The following is a 9,753-nucleotide window of genomic DNA, read 5'->3' on the forward strand; positions in this document are numbered from 1 at the left end:
AAGCTCTTGGAAGGCCTGTGGGTTCTAAGTCATCTCATCCTCCCAAGAGTACGCTAAAGCCTCAGATGATGTCCCCACTTGACAGATGAGGACAGTGAGGCTCAGGGAGCACACGGGCAGTGGAACCAAGGCTGGCATCTGTCCTCCCCGGCCCAGGTCCCGTTCTGCCACCAGTTCCTCCAAGCATCTAGGGCTGCACCCTGAGGACCTACAGCCCACAAGCCGAAGACGCTCTGGAGTGGCTGTCTCAAGACCCTGTAAACAAGAAGCACACTGGGGCAGGGTATTCACTGTGGGCCCCTGTGAGAGCCTCTTGGTCACAAAGACCCACACCATTTACATGTTAATGGACAGAGCCTTGGCTCTGGGAAAGTGCCATCAATCACCAGCTTTGTCCCCTAGCACCTCCAGCCCCACCCACCCGGAACTGGGTGCAGGCTCTCCTGGCACTTGGAGCAGATGCTCATTTGCATTGCAGAAGCGTCCACTTGTCGATGATTTTCCATTATCCCTATAATTGCCCCCACATACAGTGCTCGATAAAGTTATAAACCTGTCCGCTGGGAACACCAGGTCAATAACAGGGTTATTGATTAGGTGGTGAGATGGTCTCCGGGCACTCTCTGAGCACAGGCCTATCTGGCTGCCCAGTAGGCAGATGCGCTGTGGCCTCCTCAAGAAGGCTGACCATCTCAGCCCTGAGCCCGAGGCTCCCAAGAAGGAGCGGGGAAGCCGCAGAGACAAGGTGCAGACCAGAGAGGGCTAGGAAGACGAGGCAGACAGATGTGGGGGCCTCGTCCAGGTGTCTGCAGGCGGTCCTGGAGGTGGTTTGGGTTCACCTTGCCCTTACGTGGGTGCCTGAGTCCTGTGTGTCTGCAGAAACCATGTTCCACAAACTGGGTGACTTAAAGAAGAGACCTTTATTCTCTCCGTTCTAGAGCCCCGAAGATCCAAATCGAGGTGTCAGAAAATCAAAAACCCAACTGAGTCAGTTCCGACCCATTGCGAGGACAGAGGAGAGCTGCCTTACTGGAAGCGGGCTGCCTCGTCTCTCTCCCCAGAGTGGTTAGGGGACCAAGGCACCGCTGTTTTAGTTAGCAGCCCAACGCTTAGCCTACTGCTTGGAAGAAGTACTTCTTGGAAGAAGTGCCGCCGGAGTGTTCCATAGAGGCAAGGTTGGCAAAGCTTTGTCTTACAGACTTTAGACAAGGTGTCAGGAGACACTAGTCCCTAGAAAAGGAAACCGTGGCTGATACAGTGAGGGGACAGCACAAAAGAGGTCCCAGTGGCTGCAACAATGGGCTCAAGCACAGGACAGTGAAGATGGCCCAGGGCCAGACAGTGTTCCTGTCAGTTGTACATTGGGTCACTCTGGGTCACAACCAACACGATGTCGCATAACAACAGCAACAAGCCACTAGGGTCCCTCCAGGGTCATTGGGGCAGTGCTTCCTCTGAAGTCCTAAGGAGGAGACTCCTCCCGGTCTCTTCTGACTTCCCATGACTCTCAGCACCCCTTGGGGTTGCTTGGTTTGTGGAAGCATCGCTACAGCCTCCACCTCCAGCTCCATGTGGCTGTCTCCCGCTCTGTCTGTGCCCTTCTTTTCTTGATAAGGACCCCCCAGATCGTGGATTAGGACCCACCTGATTCCAGCATGACCTCATGCTGACAGCCTTCCTCTAAGGCCCTGTTCTCTAGCAAGGTCTCATTCTCTGCTCCAGGGGGCAAGACTTCAGGAGCTTCTTTGGGGGACATTTCAGTCCACGGGAGCAGGCTGTTCTCTAGTTCACAGGAGGTGGAGACAAGCCACCTGGGGTTGGAGGGCTGGCTCCCCTGCTTTCTAGCCGTGTGGTCTTGAGCAGGTCATCGGAACCGTGCCCTCTGCAAGCCTCGGAGGACTTGGCAAAAGGGAGAGGAGCCTGGTACCTTTTCTTTCTCCATGTGGGATTGGCAGGGGTCCCTGGAAGAAGCCATGCAGACTGCCAAAGGCACAGTTGGACGCAACCAGCACAGAGTACCGTGCTTGGGCTGCTATGGACGCTTTGAACACCAAGTGAGATCTCCAGCTTCGGCTCAGTGCAATTGGTCTTCTTCACCCGAGAGGCTGGGAACGGATGTGGAAGCCAAGGTGGATGAGCAGTTGTCACGGTGATCCATGGCAGACTCCTTCCAGCGCCCCTGGGGCTGTGGCTCTGGGTCACCCCGAGAACAGGAGACTTCTGGGACCTGCCCATGAGCGAGGCTTTCCTCTAGGAACAGCCCTTGTTGAGGACAGTGGGAGGAAGGGACAGGGTGGCTGTGGTAGTTACATAATCTGGTGTCAATTTGGGGGTTGAGAAGATAAAGAATGAAGGGGTGGCGTCTAGTCTGTCAATTGGGTCATAGCCAATAAGGCCTCTGTGTGGGCATGGCCTTCTCCTGAGGATTCTGGGAACTCCCGTATTTCCTCCTTGGAGGCAGAGACACCGTCTGTGCTCACTCCCTGAGAGATGCTCTACTGACAAGACACATGATGCTATGCTGACAGACCCCATGCTTACAAAGCCACTGGATCCACAAGACTTCCCACCCACTGGCCTGTGATCTTTCTGCATTCAGTATCATTGCATGGGTTTGGTGAGTCTGAAGAGGACTTTATAGAATGGTATCAGGCATATGGGATAATATCAGACTTAATGGACTTGATCTGGACTGGGCTGGGATTTTTTCTCAATATTCAGTTGCTCTTGTATAGAAACCTCTTTCTCATACACATATGAGTGTCTATGAATTTGTTTTTCTAGTCTACCCAGACTAACTCAATGGCCTAGCCAAGCAGAGTGCCTCTCCACTCAACCCAGAATCCCAGGCCACTGGAACAGGAGCGGATCCTGGCCTCCACCCACATTCAATAGGCAAGAACACAAGAGTCAAGTTCCCAGGACACCCCCAAAACTATAAGGTCGGGGGGCTCTAGAGATGAGGGTGTTGGACAGTCCTGTCTCCATCACCTCTTGGCTACAAGGATGGAACATTACCTGCTAAAGCCCCTTCAGAGCCCACATCACTCACAGCCCCAAGGGGTGACAGAGGAGAAGCAGGTGCCACTGAGGGGTCGGGGCTGAGTGTTCAGAAGTGGATCACCGAGCCTTTCTTCTGAAGTGCTTCTGGATGAACCCCAACCTCCCACATTTTGGTGATCAGCAGAGCTTGGTGAATGCCACACACAAATACACATCCCAGACTTTACTGATGGCTCCAGAGCTGGGTTTTCCAGCGGAAGTGGAGAGAGGGCATGGGAAACACAGAGGACTGGGCCCACCCTTAGCGCTTCTGATCAAGTAGGTCTGGCTGGATGGGCCCTGAGTGCCCAAGGGATGATGATGCAGCTGGTTCTCGGTCCACACTCTGAAACCACTGGCCCGCTCTCTGCCATGACAAGGGGACTTCAGACCCTGGGAGCCTTATTTCCTTCAGCTGTAAAAGTGAGCAGGTCCTGACCCAGCAGCAGCGGGAAATGATATGATAAGAGTTCGAGGGCATCTTCTCTTGCCTGGTGGGGTCTCCAGATCCAGATGCGCTGCTTCTTGCCATCCAGGGGCAAAATAGGGAAGATACCTTCTTCCCCCAATGCTCAACCCTAGTGGGTGGAGAGCTACTTTAAGAACAAAACCAAACAAACGCCCCAAACTAAACTCACTGCCATTGAGGCCATGTGAGCTCATAGCGACCCGGTAAGGACGGAGTGGGACTGCCCCTAGCGTTTCCCAGGCTGTCGATCTCTATGGAGGCAGAGTGTCACAGCCTTCCCCCCAGAGCAACTGAAGCGCTGAACCTGCCGACATGCTGGTGCACAGTCAAGAGTCTTAACCACTGCACCACCAGGGCTCCTGTCTATAGACACTGAACCGAACCGAACTCACCTCCACGGGGTCCATTCTGACTCCTGGCAGCCCTGCAGGACAGGGTGGAACCGCCCCTGTGGGTTTCTGAGACTGTCACTCTTTACGGGAGTAGAAAGCCTCGTCTTTCTCCCCCGGAGCGGCTGGTGAGTTTGAACTGCTGATCTTGCAGTTAGCCCAACCTGTAACTGCTACATCCCCAGGACTCCCCAAACCCTGGGCTTGTCACCATGCTGAGGAGACAGGGAGAACCTGGCACCATTGGCAAGACCATCCCTGAGAGGCAGTAGACCACCCTCTCTGTTCCAGGAGCCCCCCCTGGAAGATGCTGGAAGAAACTGCTATCAGCAAACAGGATCTTCCCACCATGGCCAAGGTGGGGTTAAATGGTGCCGCCGACTAAGCGTCCCACCTCTCTCTCCAGCTTTTTCTTCTCCACTTTCTCTTGTCCCAGCCCCTCCCCACCCTCGCCCATCCCTGCTTTCTTTCCTAGTGCAAGTTTAATAAGCCAATATCAAAACCATCTCGGCCTGGCGCTTCCAAAGATTTAAGACTTTTAAATGTGAAGCACCTCATTATAGCCGACTATTTTCAATAAAAAGGGCCGATAAGCCATTGATATGACACCCGTTATCAGCGGCATGTGCTCGACGCCCATTTGAAATGTGCACTCGCTGGCTTCTCGGGGTAATGGAATCAAGCGTGGCCAGCATGGACCAAGTCGATCGCTTTTCAAGTTGGAGCATTAACATGGAGAGAGGCTCTAGGGATTTATAAAAATAAAGCACTATTGTACAGTGTGGTGTGGAGCGGGGGCTACATGGACAATTGACTTCCTTCCTATTAATCAACAGCCATGTTTACCTTCTTAGCCCGACCATTTCCAAACCATTAAAACGAAGAGGATTAGCATCGCGTTTCTGTTGAGGTGAACTTTCATTTCACCAAATGCCACGGTTGCTCTCCGAGGAGATTAAAACCCTGAAAGAAATGGTTTCTTTATTGGGAGTACTGTGTCACGTAGGCCAAAAAAAGGGGTAAAAAATTGCCTGGTTTAAAAGAAGATAGTGCCCTTGTCCAGCCAAAGGCGATTGGGGAGAGAGTCAGGTTTCATGACAAGCAACATAATTGTGGAGAAATAAGTCAACGTTGGGACAGAGTGGTTCTGGTCATGTAAATAGTGCTGATGAAAGTATCACTTAGAAACCAACAGGAAAGCCCTGGCCTCGGCTTGAAAGAGCCATGTGTGTCTAACAGGGATTTTTAAAAAATTAATCAATATATTCTTACCAGTTGCACCGACGACGTGCCATTCGCATCCCTTCCATTTCAATAGTTGAGTGACGTTCATGAGAGTTGGGCAGCCATCATGACAATCAATCCCAGGACATCTCTTCTTGCTTGTGCTCCTTGTTGTTAACTCTCCATTTCCCGCCCACCTCCACCGCCGAGCCCCTTTGAAACCATGAATCCAAATGCTGTCCTTTTAGGCTCACCTCTCCTGGTTCATCTGCAGAAAAAGACACAAAATCAAAACAAAGTGCCCACAAACAGCACACCCGCCCCGCCCCCCCCCCGCCCCACCGAACGATGACAGACTGAAGCAGAGAAAAGCCTCCATCAAACCCGAGCAGAAAAGAGTAACAACTGCCACAAGCGTGCCGCCTTGGATCAGGACAGAGGTCACATGACCAGGTGCCACCTGGAGATGGAACTACAACTGCAGGACCAGCTGTGACAATGGCTCAGGCATGGGAACAATTGAGGATGGCGCAGGCCCGGGCAGAGGCCTTATTGGCTATGACCCAATTGACAGACTAGATGCCACCCCTTCATTCTTTATCTTCTCAACCCCCTGGTCTTTTATGCATTGAATGCTGAGCATATTCCCAATGGCAGACTGCTCCCCCACCCCCACCCCACCCCAACCCCGTGGCTCCCCCATCAACCGAAGCGTAGCTGCCTTCTCCAAGGCAGACGTGCCCTTCACCCACCACCTGTTGACTTGGGTTTCCAGTAAGGTTCTCTAACCACTCTTGGAGGTGCGTCTTCTAGCAGAGATTTAAGTATACACATGTAAGCACTAGAGTTTGGATAGCGTGGTGAAGAACAGGGATGAACAATTAATTGTGTGTTCGTTTGCCACCTGTACGTGGTCGTTTGAACATAAAAAGCAGGGAAGGTGTGCACCACGGTTGTACCTTTTTGCCGTACTTATTCAACCTATGTACTACACAGGTCATTCAGGAAGCTGAATTATATGAAGAAGAATTGGAGGAAGACTCGCGTTGACTCCTTAGCATACGCAGGTGACACAGTTTGATGAAAGTGATGAGGACTTGAAGCACTTACTGGTCGACATCAAGGGCACCGTCTTCAGGATGGATTATACCGATTAAAACAAAAGAAGGAGAAACTGTTTCACAGCGATTGTGGTGATGATTGTCCAATTCTTTTTAATATGCTTGAACTATTGAATTACATGATATGTGAATTGTATGCCAATAAAACTGTTAAAAAGAAAACAGACATACAGACATCCTCACAACTGGACCAATAAACCACATCACGAGGAATGGAGAAGTGACTGATGCGGTTACGGGTTTTGTTTGACTCGGACCCACAACTAATGCTGATAGCAGCATCAGTCCCGAAACCAGACAACACGGTACATTGGACACATGTGCTGCAAGGGCCTCTTTGAAGCATGAGAAAGCACAGGTGTCGCCTGGAGGACTAACTTGTGCCTGACTCGAGCCAAGGTATGTTCCCTTACCTCATAAGAGGAGTCTTCAAAGGTTCACAGAAAAATCTCATTATGTCTTAAACTCCATTTTCCCTTTCCACAAAACCTTTTGAAGCCCCAATGTGTGCGTGCAAAGGGTGAACCGTAAATAAGCAAGACCAGAGAAGAGCTGATGCATATGGATTTTGGTGTTGGCAAAGAATAGTGAATCTACCATGGCTGTCAGAAGAACAAACAAATCCGTACTGGAAGAAGTACAGCCAGAATGCTCCTTAGAAGCAAGGATGACAAGTCTTCGTCTCGTGTACTTTGGACACGTGATCAGGAGGGACCACCCCTGGAGAAGGACATCACGTGTAGCCAAGTAGAAGAGCAGTAAAAGAAGGATGATCCTCAACCCGATGCACTGACACAGTGGCGGAACCAATGGGCTCAAAATTAAAACTCTGTTAGTGGATCGCACCCCCTCTAGGATGCAGGCTGCACCTGATCCGGTTTCCAAAATTTTCTGTATTTTTGGTTTGTAATGTTTTGTTTGGTTTTTGTTTGTTTGTACCTATTAGGGTGTTTAAGCAGAGGTGGCATGTGAATGGACGACGGCCTCTTGACGTTGTGTTATACGTTTGCCCATTTTTTCAGGATATGAAACCCAGGAGAGATGAGCCTGGGGGGACAGCAAGTAGGATAAGGGTCCCAGGAGGAGGAGGTACAGTGGAGGGAGATGGGGGAAAGGAATGATAGGATAATTGGGAGATGATGTCCAGTAGCCCAGGGATAGAAAGAATGTTTGGAAACGGATTGTGGTAGCAAGCATGCAATTCTACTGGATGTGATGGACCTATAGAAGAACATGATCTAGGAATTAAATCCTAATTTTTTTAAAAAGTAGCAACAACCAGTGAGTCTTTCCTTGTACCCAGGGTCACGGTGAGTCAAAACTGCCAGCCCCGAGCGACCACGGAAGTCACGAGTTAAGCTCAAATGGGTTTGTCTAGAAATGTCATTCCTGAGCAGAGTATGTCTTCTTTCTTCGTTCTTTGAGAAATGTGAGGATGTTCTGTTTAAACTTCTCCCTTTCATCATCCCACCCCCAAAGCACACTTTCGAAATGCTTGTATCTGGTCTCACGCTTATTATTGCACATCTTAGCATCTGAAAGCTCAGGCGTGGTGGCTTTAAAGTTGGGGTCTTTGAGCCAGCACCGTCAACAGCATCTCACAACGTACCTTGTGAGAAATGCAAACTTCCAAGCTCCGCTCTAGACCCGATGCTTTGGGAGCTCAGCTCTGCTGAAATAGAAGCCCACGGTGGGGCCCACAAATCCTCCAGGGGATTCAGATGCGCTTGTCTCTGGTTCATTCTCTGCTGTGACGTCAGCCACAAGCAGGGCGTTGATCCCGACTCATAGCGGCCCTGCAAGGCAGAGTGTTTCCAAGGCTGTGATCTTTACAGAGAAGACTGCCGCATCTTCCTCCCCCAGGTCACCTGAGGGGTTTCAACCTCTGATCTTCCCCTTAGGTGCTTAACCTGTGCACCGCCTGGGTCCCTTGCTCAGAACAGAATCCACGCTAGCAAAGAGAAAACAACATGCAGATGCATCGCATGCTAACAAGAGAGTGAAGATACGGGTGTGCAAAATAAATCAATAAAAATAGGTTAAATTTTATAAAGAAAGACAGTAGGAGAATCTTTTCCTAATAGAGGGATTAACCCCTGCAATAGCTCCAGTCACCAAGCACAATGATCCAATTAACAAAGAAATTGATCTGCATAGAGCTGTTTATGACCATGCTGACACAAGGCAACGTGTGTCCATCCAGGCTCCCACGTGGTCAGTGTGAGGCTGAGCATCTCCATTGACACACCAGCAATCCTTGCCAGAAGGCTACTGCCACGAGTTTTGAAGCAAGAGCCTATGTGATCCCCCCACCCCCACCCCTACCCCCACCCCAGGGTGTCGAATGAGAGTGGTCTGTTCACTGGCGTTTCCCACCCTCACGACTGCTGCTGTTTTTGAGCCCAGGATTGTAGCAGCGACGGCATCCATCTCATTGCTGGTCTTCTTGTTTTGGTCAACCATCTACTTTACCAAACGTGATGGCCTTTTGCAGGGATGGGTCCCTCCTGAGAGCATGTCCCAAGTACGTAAGAGGGAGTCTCCTCCTCCTCGCCTGTGTTTCCTTCGGGACAGATTCGGGTGTTCTTCTTGCAATCTGCTACTTTCAGTACTCTTGGCCAATGCCGTCATTCAGATGTCTCAGTGCTTCTCGTTCTCTGTTCTTCACTGTCCAGCTCTGACACGCATATGAAGAGACCATGGCTGGGGCCAGGTGTCCCTTAGTCCTCAAAGTGACATCTTTCCTCTGGAACACCAGGAGCTCATTGGCAGCAGATGTGCCCCACGCAGTGCATCATGTGATGCCTCCACGGCTGCCGCCATGAATGTTGATGGCAAATCCTCGACAACGCCCATCCTTTGCTCCAAAGGCAAGCACCCATGGCATTGCTTATTGGACCCATTGTGAGGATTCTGGTTTTCTTTACGGTGAGTTGTAATTGATACTCAAAGCCAGGTCTATGCCCTTTGCCAGTAAGAGCTTCAAGTCCTCTTGGCTTTCAGCGAGCAAGGCTGTGCCATCTGCATGGTACAGGTTGCTCACGGGCCTTCCTCCAATCCCATGGCTGAGCTCTTCTTCATACAGCTCAACTTCCTGAAGGATTTGCTCGGCATGCAAAATGAGTGACGATGCGGAAAGCATCCAACCCTGTGCACACCTTTCCTGATTAAACGATGCAGTCTCTTCCATTCTGTTTGAGCATCTGCCTGCTTGTTTATGGACAGGCTCCTCAGGAGCACCATGCAGTCTTCTGGAATTCTCAGTCTTCACAATGACATCCATAGTTTTCTGTTGTCCACACAGTCAAGTGCCTTTACACAATCAATCAAACACAACTGCGCACCTTTCTGGTATTCTCTGCTTTCAGCCAAGATCTATCTAACATCAGCAGTGATATCCCTCGTTGCACCTCATCTTCTGAATCTGGCTTGGATTTCTGGCAACTCAACCACAGTTGAATGGTCTTCTGCTACATTTTACTTGCATGTGTTATTAATGATCGTTTGA

This window comes from Echinops telfairi, unplaced genomic scaffold, assembly GCF_000313985.2.
Source record: "Echinops telfairi isolate 266 unplaced genomic scaffold, ASM31398v2 ScPeMD7_70;HRSCAF=299, whole genome shotgun sequence".
Classification (NCBI taxonomy): Eukaryota; Metazoa; Chordata; class Mammalia; order Afrosoricida; family Tenrecidae; genus Echinops; species Echinops telfairi.